The sequence below is a fragment of the Pinus tabuliformis genome, chromosome Q, assembly GCF_031772625.1.
Source record: "Pinus tabuliformis cultivar Carrire ecotype Pingquan chromosome Q, CPIR1, whole genome shotgun sequence".
In the NCBI taxonomy this organism is placed as follows: domain Eukaryota; kingdom Viridiplantae; phylum Streptophyta; class Pinopsida; order Pinales; family Pinaceae; genus Pinus; species Pinus tabuliformis.
In genome coordinates this window covers 55,767,591-55,782,405 of record NC_142296.1, presented here as the reverse complement: position 1 = coordinate 55,782,405, position 14,815 = coordinate 55,767,591, and positions in this window count along the sequence as shown.

The following is a 14,815-nucleotide window of genomic DNA, read 5'->3' as shown; positions in this document are numbered from 1 at the left end:
CAAAAAGAAAGGGTTTAATAAGAAGAATTTCTTTTCTAAGCAAGATGAGTCTGATGAAGATGAATTTGTAGTCATAAAAAAGAAATCAACTGATAATTTCCCTTATTGCAAGAGAGGTAATGATGAATCAGATGAAGAAAATGACTACGCTAGAAGCTAAGAAGTATTATTCATGGCATTCACAAATGATGATGATTCAAGACTAGAAGGAAATGTAGATGAATTTTTAATGAGTGCCATTGAAGAAAATGAGAAATTACGAAGTAAAATCATTTCTCTCAAGGTAGAAAAGGAGGAATAAAAAAGAAGGGGGGACCTCTTGAAAAATAAGCCAAAAGAAATGGAAGAAATATGTGAAAATTGTGAAGCTAAACTAGTATCTCTGAGGAAGGAATTGGAGTTAGTAAAAAAGAGTTGGGTAAGCTCTCAAACACTTGACAATATCCTTAATGCTCAAAAACCTTAATATGACAAATCCAGGTTTGGTTTTAAAGGAGAATCATCAAGTACTAAGGATAATGCAAGAGCTATGCTGACATACTTTCCAGCAATCCAAAAGAAGAAAAATCATCTCATCAAAGGCCCATCTCAAATCCAAAGAATGAAGAAAGAGTAAGTCCAAGGAAGAATGTTGATTCAAATAATGGCTATTACAACAGGTACCAAACTATATTTTTTGGGCATTGTTATTATTTTAAAAAATTTGGTCATCAAGCTAAACATTGCATGGCTCGTAAAAATGAAGCTCCAAGATTGAAGGATCAAACAAACAAACCATGTGGTCTCAAAGGGGAAGGACAAATCAATACCTACAACTCTTTTGATCCTTTGGCCAAATCTGATCCAATTTGCTCATTATGTAATGATAATAGACATAATGAACAAAATTTCCCTCTCAAAAGAAGAGAAACAAATGATGAGAATCCCAATATGGATAAATGTGGCCTAACTCTATGTGCTCACAGTTTTGAAAATCATTGGTTTGTGGATAGTGGGTGCTCCAGACATATGACAGGTGACAAAAGGAAGTTTGTCTCATTGAACAAAAAGGAAGGAAATGTATCCTTTGGATGTGGATCTTCCAAAATTGCTGGAAAAGGAACCGTTACCCTTATTAATGGAAAAGTAAAGGCTCAAAATGATTTGCTAGTAGATGGGCTAAAACACAATCTCTTGAGTGTTAGCCAAATCTGTGATCAAGGACATAATGTTGTCTTTAGCACTAAATATTGTGAAATAAGGAACTCTTTCTCAGGATAACTTATGGCGAAAGGAGTTAGAACATCAGATAACGTCTACATTCTCAACAAAATTCAAGAAGATAAATGTTATCTAAGTCAAACAGATGAAAGCTGGCTGTGGAACAATCGGTTGGGGCATATAAGTTTTGATAACTTGATCAATATTAGCAAAATTAATGTAGTACGGGACATTCCAAAGATGTTCAAGCCAGATCAAGTTGTATGTGGCCCATGTCAACATGGGAAGCAAACTCGGACCAAGCACAAGACTAAGGAGTTCTCAACATCAAAACCTCTGTAGATCATTCATGTAGATTTATGTGGGCCAACTAGAATTCCAACACTCCAAGGAGAAAGGTATTTTGCTTTATTTGTTGATGACTATACTATAATGATGTGGGTATATTTCATAAAATATAAATCCAAAGCATTTGAATGTTTTCAGAATCTTAAAGATCTTGTATAAAATGAAAAGGATTCTAATATTAAATGTCTTAGAACAGATAGAGGGAGAGAATTCACATCAAAAGAATTTGATGAATTCTGTAAAGTACAAGGAATCGAAAGAGAACTCTCTTCTGCTAGAACACCCAAGAAAAATGGGGTAGTTGAAAGAAGAAACCGAATTGTTCAAGAAATGGCAAGAACAATGTTACTTTTAGCTGACTTGCAACCAAAATTTTGGAGGGAAGTAGTTAGGACAACAATTTATACCTTGAATCGAACTCAACTAATACCAAATAATGAGAAGACTCCTTATGAATTATGGAAAGGAAGACCTGCTTCAGTAAAATACTTCAGGATTTTTGGAAGCAAATGCTTCATAAATATCAATGATGACTCACCAAGAAAATTTGATTCTCGGGTTGACGAAGGAATATTTCTTGGATATTCTACTAGGAGCAAAGCTTACAAGTGTTGAATAATCGACTACAAAAAATAGTGGAAAGCATTGATGTGAATATTGATGAATCCCTTCTTGGAAAAGGTTGAAGATCATGAAGTTGACCCCCTCATTGAAGAAAGCGAAGAAGAACCTGAAAAAGAAGAAAAATATTAAGAACAACAAAAAGAACCATCTCAAACTCCTTCAAAAGTGAAATTCCTCCAAAAACATCATCTGGAAGAGCAAATTATTGGAAATGTAGATGAGGTGATACAAACCCGAAGAAGGATGACAAGTACACCAAGGAAAAATGATGTTGCTCTCTTATCTATGATAGAACCAATTTTTTTTACTCAAGCAAGGATCCTCATTGGGTGGAAGCCATGGAAGAATAAATATCTCAAATCGAGAAGAATGAGACATGGGAGCTGGTACCTCGTCCAAAGGATAAAAATATAATTGGAAGAAAGTGGGTGTTCAAAAACAAAGTGAATGAAGATGGAAAAATCATCAGAAATAAGGCAGGACTTCTTTGTAAAGGTTATTCACAAATTGAAGGAATCGACTTTGAAGAAAGATTCACACCAGTAGCTCATATGGAAGCTATAAGAATGTTCTTGACATTTTCTTGCTCAAAATGATTCCAAGTCTATCAAATGTACGTAAAATCAACATTTGTGAATGGGGAACTAGCAGAAGGAAAAGACTTTGTTTGTAAGTTGAAAAAAGCATTATATGGGTTGAAACAAGCTCCTAGTGCTTGGTACAAAGGATTGGATCACTATCTACAATAATAAAGCTACAAAAGGGGGGTTACATGAATATGGACGAGGATAAGTTACTAGTCACTCTTGTCTATGTTGATGATATGATTTTTGATAGCAATAATGATGAGATGAGCCATGAGTTTTCTCAAAATATGTCAAAAGAGTTTGAAATTTCAATGATGGGTGAATTATCTTACTTCCTTGGAATACAAGTATCTCAAACCACAACAGGCATGTTCATATCTCAAGCAAAATATCTTAAAGACATGCTTAAAAGATATGGAATGGAAGACTGTGCACCTATGAGAACACCAATGACCACAGACTGCAAATTGAGCAAAGATGATGAATCCCCCTCGGTAGATTGAACTCTTTACAGGTCAATAATTGCAGCTTTCCTATACTTAACTGCTACAAGAACCGACATTGTGCAAGTAGTAGGAATCGTAGGAAGATTTCAATAAACTCCTAAGCAATCCCTTTTGTTGGCTGTAAAAGAATTCTCAAATACTTGAAAGGAACTCTTGACTTTTGTCTTTGATATCCTAAAAGAACAACTCTTACAGTGACAACTTACATTGAGGGTGATTGGTCTAGGAGTGTGGATGATCAAAAAAGTACTAGTGGAAATGCATTCTTCATAGGAGATTGTCTAGTATCTTGGATCAACAAAAAACAATCAATGTCTATATCTCTTTCGACAATTGGAGCCAACTATATAATTGTTGTAGATTTTTGTACACAGATACTATGGATGAAGGAAGCTCTAAAAGACATCAACAAAGAAACTAAGCAACCAATAACCATCTATTGTGTTAACACAAGTGCTATCAGTCTAAAAAAAATCCAGTGATGCACTCACAGAACAAACATATACCAATCAAGTATCATTTCCTTCATGAACAAGTGGATGAACAAAACATCAAGTTGGAATATATCAATACTAAGGAGTAGATTGTTGATATTTTCACAAAACCTCTTCCTCGAGAAGCATTTGAACATCTTCGCCAAAAGATGGGGGTTATTGCTCTAGCATCACACTAAGAAGATTCTTAAGATACCACATGACAGGGGGATTTGTTTGATAGGGGGAGTTATTGTGCACCCATTTTCCATTGATTTCAAAGGGGGAGAGAATATTTGAAAGGGCAAAAATATTGCCATCAATGACAAAGGGGGAGATTGTTAATTTAGGTTTTCATTGATGTTAATAGTTGATCATTGATATAACAATGACTGGATGGAAAATATTCTTGAAGATGCCAGAAGAGGATTGCACTTGGAAGATTGCCTATATGACATAAGTATGATGACATGCCCTACCTCCAATGATGATTTGATGATCTCATGACAAACCTCCAATAATGTTGAAGGAGATAAGGAGATGAAGAAGGCAATCAAGGACATAATGGTTTCCCTAGCTTGAAGAAGTGTCAACCATGCACCATGATGAATGACCACTCTTGGTGAAGACAAGATGACCACACTTGATGATCCTAATGATGAAAGATTCCCTTGATGACATGAAGCCCATCCATGAAGAATTTCCATTGTCCTCTATTTTTCTGCACCATCTATTGACCAGCCTCATAAAAACTTATTTCTCACTTTTTAGAGGCAACATATCAACATGATACCTATGCCATTTTTTAGAGCATATTTTTAGCTTTCTAATGAGCTGTCACATGCCCAAAAACTATAAATATTCTAAGAGATATGAATTTTTTAAAATAAGGAAATTAATTCTGGTTATTAAGCCGACCTTACCCCCATAACTCATGTCAGCTTGCTGTGGATATGGCTGTTCGTTGTGAGGACGAATAGGTGTATACATAAGAGGTTAGACCTCTATTTTTTACCAAGAATATGGTGAAGATCATACAGGATATTCGAGACACAAGGAGAACAAGAAGTTCACAAGTCGTGAACACAAATATTGAGCACAGAGGCGACCTGCTACTGCGGATTAAGGGCCTGAACTATGTCTACAACCTCGGGCTGTGGATGGTTCTGCAACTTCAGACCGCAATAGGGTCTGCAAATTTGGATTGCAACAGGGTCTGCAACTTCAGACTATGGAAAGATCTGCAACCTCAGATTGTGACATGGTCTGCAACCTTGGATTGTGGCAAGGTTTGCAACCTCAGACTGTGGGAGGGTCTACATTTTCAGATTGTGGCAGGGTTTTCACCTTCAGACTGTGGAAAAATTGTGTAAACAATGCTTGGATAATCTCTATAGAGTTGCTTCATCACCACAATGCACAGAACAATATTGTTCCATCACTAACACTGTTCCATGATCTCCTCAAAATTGTAAGGGCTGGACTATAGTATCACTTGGACAATGGCATAGTAGACTTGCATATTTTTTTTTATAGATGCCTTGAAGAACAAAGTGAAACATAGTAGTGAAAGAAACACAGTGAAGCAACATGACCTTGAAACTGAAGTCAACACAGTAATGTAAAGAAATTGAACAAAGAAGACAACATAAGCAATCTTGGAATTGATTGTACAGTGAAGAAGTATGTCAGTGACATCCATGTAAGTTCCATCTACATTCTTTATTAAAAAGGATTGGTGTCCTTGGAGTTGGTGCTCCTAAAATCAAGGTAGGTGCCTTGGATGAGATAGGGTCGAAGCCCTAGAGTTCAGAGCCTCATCAAAAACCAAATTGGTGCTTGGGAATAATCATCATACATTGTATTTATTCTTTTATACTCAATAAAATTATTCTTGTACATTTCTCTAATTAAATTGTGAAGAATATATCTGTTAATAATAACAATTGAAGAAAATATTGATTCACCCCCCTTCTCAGTATTTTCGACATGAAGTTTTATTATCGTGTGTCAACTTGCTTTGAATTCCCCTTCTGACTTCAACACCTACGCTCTAATACCATGTTGAGAAACCTAGGGCATGAATAATTAAAAGATTTCTCTGCTTGAAAATTGCTTGTGATATACTTTTACTTCTTAGCTTATGATATTTTCTTCATTATGTTATTATTGTGTTCCTTTTCATCAAGACAATTACCAATATGCACAATAAAAGACAAGTGACAAAGTATGTAGGCTTGTCAACCAGGGCCAAAACCTCTCACCTCTTGAGAGGAAAACCCGATAAAAATTATTCTTCTAGATATTCAATTGATAATTGCCAAGACCATGACATAGACCTTGGACTCTGATAACCTCTCCAAGAACCTTGTCACTATCCTTGTTGCTTTTTCTCTTCCCTTCAACTTCCTTCTTGATCTAGAACTGCTATCCTCGGCTCCTTCTAGAGAAATTCAGTCTTTATCCTTCACACTACTTCTTCTCAACTTCTTCCTAGAGAAACTTAGCCTCTAAGATTTAACTGGCATCCTCTAGAGAATATTGGTCTCTAGATCTTAATCTCGGTTAACTAGAGGAAATCTTCTTTTCTTCCCAGAAGAGTCCTCCTTCACTGCCCAAAAGAATCCTCCTTCGCTGCCCCAGAAGAAACCTCCTTTTTGCCGCCCCAAAAGAATCTCTTCTTTGCTGCCCCAGAGGAATCTCTTCTTCACTGCCCTAGAAGAAACTTCCCTCTTTGCTTGCCCAAAAGAAACTCTTTCACTATGCCTAGAAGAATCTCTTTCGTTTCCCCAGAAGAAACCCTTTTTTCTCAATTCTTCATGCTTCTCTCTCAAGTCTTCCTTTTCGCACTTCTTCACTTCTATTTTTCACTTCTTCTTGATCGAATGCAAGTAGAGTTGCTTACCTCTAAGTGAGGTCGTGTGTGTCTGTATATACACCTCCACACATGTCCTTTAGGCTGACATGATCACTAGAGGTTATACTGACTTCTTCTAGCATGTTCTTCTATCATTGTAGGCCGACTTGAAGAGGATAAGTGACAAGGTATTGGAGGATACTTTACATAGACAAGTTGACCTTTTACAAAGTGTAACATGACTTCATTACATGACAATGAATTTAACATTTTATGACTAGATGATAAATAAATCCTAAAGACTCTCAATGGGAGCCTTGACTCAAAAACAAAATCTCTTGCTCATGAAACCCATGATGCAAGAATTACAATATTTTTTTTTTCTTCTTCACATCTTATAAAATCATAATTACATGTCATTATGAAGACCAAACCTAGTTACCTTTTTCAACGCAGTCCACAGGTGTAAGTATCATAGGTTTGAGCAGTCAGGTTTGAGAATCAATGATAAATTTCATAACCCTATCCAAAGAAAAAATACAAAACAAAATTTGTCCAAAACTATTATCTTCAATTTTCCGTGCTTCTTTCCCTCTTTTAGCACCTCAGATCAAACTTTTCTCTATGTACTTGATCGAATTGCTTTCCAAAATGATGAAGTTAGTTTGGTATATATAAATGTTTGTGTTTATGAACAAACATGTATTTTCATTGGAGCCGACTTGTATAAGTAGGCTTAGTCGGCTAGACACATTAATTTTACATTCAAAAATTCATCTCTCTAACAATAAGGAGTTAGAGGATGTATGAATACTTGTTGGAAAGGGCTTGATGCCCTCTGCAAGTTGATGCAAGAATCATTGCAATATAATGTGTCTAAGGTCAAAAAATAAATTTTATTTTATGAAAGTAAGGTTTAATATTTTGAATAGTCGTGTGTTTAGAGATTTATGACAACCTTTAGGATATTATGTGCATGAGATTAGGGTATGATTATTTAGAATATGGTTTTAGGATATGAAACTATTAGGATTAGGGCATAAGGGTATATGAATTTATTTATTAATAAGGAACAAGGACTAGGAACAAGGATTAGGGTTTTAGTAGGACTAGGGAGCTAGGGATGACAACATGGGACATGAACTAGAGTGCTAAGGCTTTTCAACAAGGCTAGGCTTTGAAGGAATTCATCATCTTAATGGACCTAGGGAAACTATTTTATCATATAACTAGGACTTCATTGAATGAATGAATCATGTTAGGATTTCATTGTTATTTAATTAGAGTTTCAACAATGTTAGGGCATAACATCTTGGGTTTTGTTACTTCATATGTCATCATGTAAGGGCCTCCTTCATTTATTCATTACTATTCCATGCTTCAAAAATCTAAGGCTTTCCATCATATAGATAGGGATTTATTGCACATTAGGGTTTTCTTCTTAGGGTTTACACATAGGATCTTATCTAGGGAAAGGTACCAATGATGTCATGTTATTGACATCAATGAGAAATTTATCCAACAAAATCCCCCCTTGTCATTGATGGAAATATTCTTTCCCTTTGAACATTCTCTCCCCCTTTGACATCAATGGAAAATGGGGTGTCTTAACAATGCCTTTTTCCATCAAGTTCTCCCCCTATCATGCTTTTATTCAATGGAATTGCTCCCCCTAAGCTTTACATGCATGGAAAAAAATGAAGTAGATGATGTCTTTATGCAAGACATACCATTTTGTCCAATAATGTTTTCTTCAAAATTTCTGAGAGATGATTCATCAAGAGATATATCTATGTGTCTCATAGAATTATTTTCTATGTTTGACACGTAAAGGGTTTCCCAAGGCTCATCAAGGAGGCATCTTAAAGAATAGTCAAATTTTCACAAGCTCCCCCTAACAATATGCATGGTTTTGGCAGAATCTCATCATCAAAAATTGAAATATCATATCTGTCAATGATCCGGATTTAAACAGGAACGCAACAAATTACAGAGATAACCATATACACAAAGATGCAGCGGAAATAATACTTCATTTCATTAATAGGAAATACTGAAATATGCTTACAATCAGAAATGGAAATAAACTAGCTAGGGCGATGGTAGCTTATCTCTGAGAAGAGATGTGATGGCTACATGCCTCTGAACTCTGTTACAATGAGGCTCGAAGGCCTATTTATTGTTGAGAAACAATGGAAAACCCTTAACATCCCGAAACCTAACCCTAGAAGATGAAACGCCAAATTGTGGGCCCCGTTTGGGTAAATTGGTACATCAATTTCTCGGGGTCGTAACTTTGGCATACGATCTCCGTTTGACGCGTACGATAGCTCGTTAGAAAGATCTATCCGAGTACTACCACTTTGGGAGGCAACATCGGTCCATGGACCCATGTTGCCCCAGAATCCCAAAAAAACGTCGTTTAGGGCCTCAAAACGGCTCCGGAAGTTCGGGACCCGAAAAACTGCTAAAAATAGTAAGTTGTGCTACAATTAAGGAAACTGAAAATGCTGAGAAAGACAATGGTGGGGGTCCAGGTGGACTTGGCAGGTGGCCACCAATATCCACCTGGATCATTCCTCCCCCCTTAGGAAGCAATGGTCCCCATTGCGTTGAGCTCCTCCATGAGATGAGGAAACTTCTGCTGAACTTGTTCCCTGGTGAGCCACTTGCCCTGCTGAAGGAGTTGGCCTGCTTTGACAACTCGATACAGTTGGATATTCTGTTGGCGAGTGTGCTTGATCTGTGTGTCCATGATCCGATCAGTTGCAGCTTGTTCCATGCAATCTGGATTAATTCTGTGGGTTTGAGTTGTTCTGCAATGTCGGATGTGTCTAGCAATGGTGGAAAGTATGGCCGAAGGCGGTCCACATTGAACACTGGGTGCAGGCCAAGGAATGGGGGAATGCTGAGCTCAAATGCATTGTCTCCCATAGCCTTAGTAATGGTGTAAGGACCATATCGGAGTGGTCTCAATTTCCGATAGGCTCCAGTAAGGCGTTCCTTTTGCAAATGCAACCAGACTTTGTCGCCCACCTGAAACTTGTGTGGCACCCGGTGTTGATCATGTCGCTGCTTGTACTTGGCATTTGATTTCTCAAGAATGTCATGGACCTGCTGGCGAATATGTTGGATGCGCTCAATGAAGCTGGTGGCCTTATCTGTTTCGGACTGGACATGAGCTGAATTCATGTGAGTAGCTGCAAGGGGCATGGCCACATCAATGGGGCATAGTGGCTGGAATCCCAAACCCACCTGAAAAGGGCTATGGCCAGTGGAGCTGTGAAGAGCTCGGTTGTAGCTGTGCTGAACATAGGGGAGGCTCTCGTCCCATGTGCGTGGATGCTTTGAGTTATACATGCGCAGAATGTGCACAATCATCCTGTTGACAACCTCTGTCTGGCCATCAGTTTGAGGATGGAAGGCTGTGGACTTTGTGAGTTTGGTGTCCAGCATTGACCAGAGACTGGACCAAAATGTGCTGAGAAACCGACTGTCCCGATCTGAGATGATAGACTGTGGGATCCCAAAGTGCACCCACACTCGTTCAAAGAAGAGTTTAGCAGTGGCTTCTGCTGTGATATTCTTCTTGCAGGCCATCATAATGGCCATCTTGGGGAACCTGTCGACGACCACAAAAACACAGTCATTTCCATGCTTAGTGGAAGGAAGGCCTGACATGTAATCCATGGAGATGGATTCCCAAGGTCGACTAGGGGTAGGCAACGGGGTATAGAGGCCTTGCTTCTTAATGGTCGGTTTGGCAATGGCACAGGCAGTACATGATCGGATGTACTTCCCAACATCCTGTCGAAGATTCGGCCAATAGAAATAATTTTGCAGTACTGCCACTGTTTTCTCACCCCGAAATGCCCAGCAGCCCGACTGTAGTGTGCTTCCCAAATCATCTTGGCACGCTCGCTTGAAGGAACACAAAGGTGACCGAGGTGGCATAATAGGGCATCCTGGAGGTGAAAATCTGCAACCTGCCGACCCTCCAAGAGTGTCTGGTATGTGTGGCCGAATTCTGGGTCGCTTTTGTAGAGAAGTGGCCAATCAGAAGTCTCGTGCCCGCAAGAGTTGAGCACGGTGGTTAGCGCCATGATCGGTGGTCGACTGAGGCAATCTGCAACATTATTGGTGCTGCCCTTTTTATACTTGATATTCAAGTGAAACTGTTGCAGGTATGTAGACCACTTCTGATGGCGATCATTCTGCAATTTCCCTTGGGTCTGTATGAACTGCAGAGGTCGGTGGTCTGTGTGGATGACCGTTTCCTTCCCCAAAATGTAATGCTTCCATTGTCGGCAGGCCTGTACAATGGAATACATCTCTTTATCATAAGTGGGGTACTTCCGGACTGTGTCTGAAAGTGTTTCACTGTGATATGCCACTGGATGTCCATGTTGAGTAAGGACTGCCCCAATAGCATAGTCAGAGGCATCTGTCTCGACCTCAAATGGTTGTTGTAAATCTGGTAACGCGAGCACTGGTGCCGTGCAGAGGCGATCCTTCAACTCCCTGAATGCCTTCTGTTGAGATTCAGACCAAAAGAATTTTGCTTTCGCCCCGCCCTTGGTGACTTGACTCAAGGGCCAAGAAATATGAGAAAACCCCAACACAAACCTGCGGTAGAAGTTGGCAAGACCTAGAAAGCTGCGGAGCTCTGTTAGAGTGGTTGGAGAGGGCCAATCCCGAATGACTTGGACCTTGGCTGGATCGACATGCACCCCCTGTTCATCAATGATGTATCCCAGATACTGAACCTCGGTCATGCCAAAAGTGCATTTCTCCAAATTGGCACATAGCTTGTGTTGCCGCAGTGTTTGGAGAACCTGTCGGATGTGGTGGAGGTGCTCTTCCCAACTCTGGCTGAAGATCAGAATGTCATCCAAGTATACTACTACAAAGGAGTTGGTGAATGGCCGCAAGATGTCATCCATTAGCCTCATAAAGGTTGCAGGAGCATTCGTCAATCCGAAAGGCATGACCAACCATTCGAAGAGGCCCTCCTTGGATTTGAAGGCAGTCTTCCACACATCTGAGGGTTCGATTGGTACCTGGTGATATCCTGACTTCAGATCGATCTTGCTGAAATATTTCGCCCCCTTTAGTTGGTCTAGGAGGTCATCAATCCGCGGGATCGGGTACCTATTACGGACAGTGATCTTGTTCAGCGCCCGATAGTCAATACAGAGTCTCCACGTCCCATCCTTCTTCTGTACCAACACTATCGGGCTCCCACAGGGCGAAGAACTCGGACGGATGTGACCTTTCTGCAGGAGCTCCTGAATCTGCCTCTTGATTTCATTGTTCTCCAGAACGGAGCGCCGATAAATTGGTCCATTGGGTAGCGGCGCACCTGGGGTCAGATCGATGGAGTGCTTGACTTGACAGTGCAGAGGAACCCCTGCCGGGGAGGTGAAGATGTCTTCGTACTCCTCCACAATCTTGTCCATCTGTAGCTGCCGTGCAGAGGGACCCCGTTTGGAGGCCGCGGCCACTGTCTTCTTCTTCCCTTGAGGGCGTATCATCAGGAAAACAAATTTCCTGGTTTTGGAAATGATCTTACTGCATTGTTTTGCAGTAATCAAAGAGATGGCGGCAGGTGGTGCTACCTCTGGTATCCTGAACAACTTATTTCCCAATGTAATAATAACAGCACGGGGCCTTGATTCATACACAGCATGTCGCTTCCACAAGTATGGTTGTCCTAGTAATACATCACAAACTTCAAGGGGAGCAATGTCACACAATACCTCATCCGTGAAGGGCTTGATGTTGTATGGAAGGCGACACTGCTGGCTCACGCGAAGATCTCGTCCTTGGTGAAGCCACCCAATGGTGTATGGTTGTGGATGTGCTGTGGTCGGTAAGCCCAACCGCTTCACGACCTCTGCCGAAATGAGGTTCTTTTGACTCCCGCTATCAACAATGAACTGTATCGGGGAGCCCTTTACCCACATCTGGGAGTGAAAGAGACGCTCCTCCTCCTCTGGATCTTTGGGTTCATTTTTCTGGATCTTTGCGGTAGCAACAGTGGCGCTGGGGTCCGCATCAATGATCTGCTTCCCTTTTTCATACCCCTTATCGGGTTCTGACTCAGAGTCGGAACATGCATCTGATTCTGAAACCTTTAGCTCAGCCACCAGTGACTGCTTGGCCCGACACTCACTTGTGTTGTGAGTGGAGCTCTTATGGAACTCGCACCATTTTCCAGTGTCCTTTCTCGGCTTCGCGGCGCTGTTCTTTGCTTGCAGCTTCGGCTGGTTGTCTTGGGCTGTCCCGCCTTGGCTTTGTCCTTTGTTCTGTGGTTTAGGGGCACCTTTCCCCTGCTTTGGATTCGCAGATCCAAAGTCTCGCTTCTTTTGTTTAAACTTCTGCTCGAACTTGACGGCATACCGGTATGCTGCGCCGAGCGAGGGGATGTTTAGGAACTGTATTTCTTCCTGGATGTACTTGTGCAGGCAGCCACGGTATTTGAGTATCAAATGTTGCTCCGAATCCTTGATACCCAACTTTGTGCGAAGGGTATGGAAAAGATTGGTGAACTCCGGCACGTCTTGGTCCCTTCCCTGCCGCAGCGTGGTCCACTTTATGTATTCATCCTCATAGCTTCCGACAGGGTAGTACTGCTCCTTGATGGCATCCCGGAATGAATCCCAGGTGGGTGCGGCTGAAAATAGTGAGCCAGTACTTTCATCCTTCTGCTCGCAATAGGTTTCCCACCAGTCCTTGACGTGGGGGGCTGCTTTGAGAAGGGCAAAAACAATCTTTTCCCGACTCGAAAATTCATGAACAGAAAAATAACCCTCTAGCAGATTTAACCATTTATCTACGGCATCGGCGTCTATCTGACCCTCGAATATGGGGATTTCAAAATTAACTTGTACCTTAAAGGGTGTGGCGTTTCCAGAGGAGCTGCTGGAAGCCGATGCGCCGCTTCTGGGTAGCCGCTGAAGGATCTGCGCAAAGCTGTCCATCATCGCGTTCCGTTGTCGCTCGAGCGCTTCTTCGAGCAAGATTTTGATGGGATCTCCTGCCCCCTCGTCTTTCTTCTCGTCCGCCATGGGAGGCCGTCGGGATTTGCAAGGCTGGTCTTGCAAAGGTTCAACCAGTTCGAGCCCTAACTCCTTATATCCCGACCTTGTTGGGGACATGCAAAGAAAAACAGAGAAAAAGCAGACCGCTCTGATACCACTGATCCGGATTTAAACAGGAACGCAACAAATTACAGAGATAACCATATACACAAAGATGCAGCGGAAATAATACTTCATTTCATTAATAGGAAATACTGAAATATGCTTACAATCAGAAATGGAAATAAACTAGCTAGGGCGATGGTAGCTTATCTCTGAGAAGAGATGTGATGGCTACATGCCTCTGAACTCTGTTACAATGAGGCTCGAAGGCCTATTTATTGTTGAGAAACAATGGAAAACCCTTAACATCCCGAAACCTAACCCTAGAAGATGAAACGCCAAATTGTGGGCCCCGTTTGGGTAAATTGGTACATCAATTTCTCGGGGTCGTAACTTTGGCATACGATCTCCGTTTGACGCGTACGATAGCTCGTTAGAAAGATCTATCCGAGTACTACCACTTTGGGAGGCAACATCGGTCCATGGACCCATGTTGCCCCAGAATCCCAAAAAAACGTCGTTTAGGGCCTCAAAACGGCTCCGGAAGTTCGGGACCCAAAAAACTGCTAAAAATAGTAAGTTGTGCTACAATTAAGGCAACTGAAAATGCTGAGAAAGACAATGGTGGGGGTCCAGGTGGACTTGGCAGGTGGCCACCAATATCCACCTGGATCAGTCAAAGATGTACTGATTAGATCAACAACATGAATTGATGTTTGAAGTATTCAAGACACATTCAATGTGATCTCCTTATGGTTCAACTTGCTTCCTTCTCCAAACTTGTTTAACCTTCTTTTCATGCTTGGTTGTTATGTTTTTAGCTTGTTTAGGAGTCCATTTCAAGTTATAATCATGAGGCATATGACCAATATTATGACATTTGTAGAATTCAATTTTGTACATAAATGAGGAGGCATAATTTCTTCCTGCAAAGTTGCTTCTAGTTATTAAGCTGACCTTACCCCCATAACTCATGTCAGCTTGTTGTGGACGTGGCTGTTCATTGTGAGGACAAATAGGTGTATATATAAGAGGTTAGACCTCTGTTTTTTACCAAGAATACGGTGAAGATAAT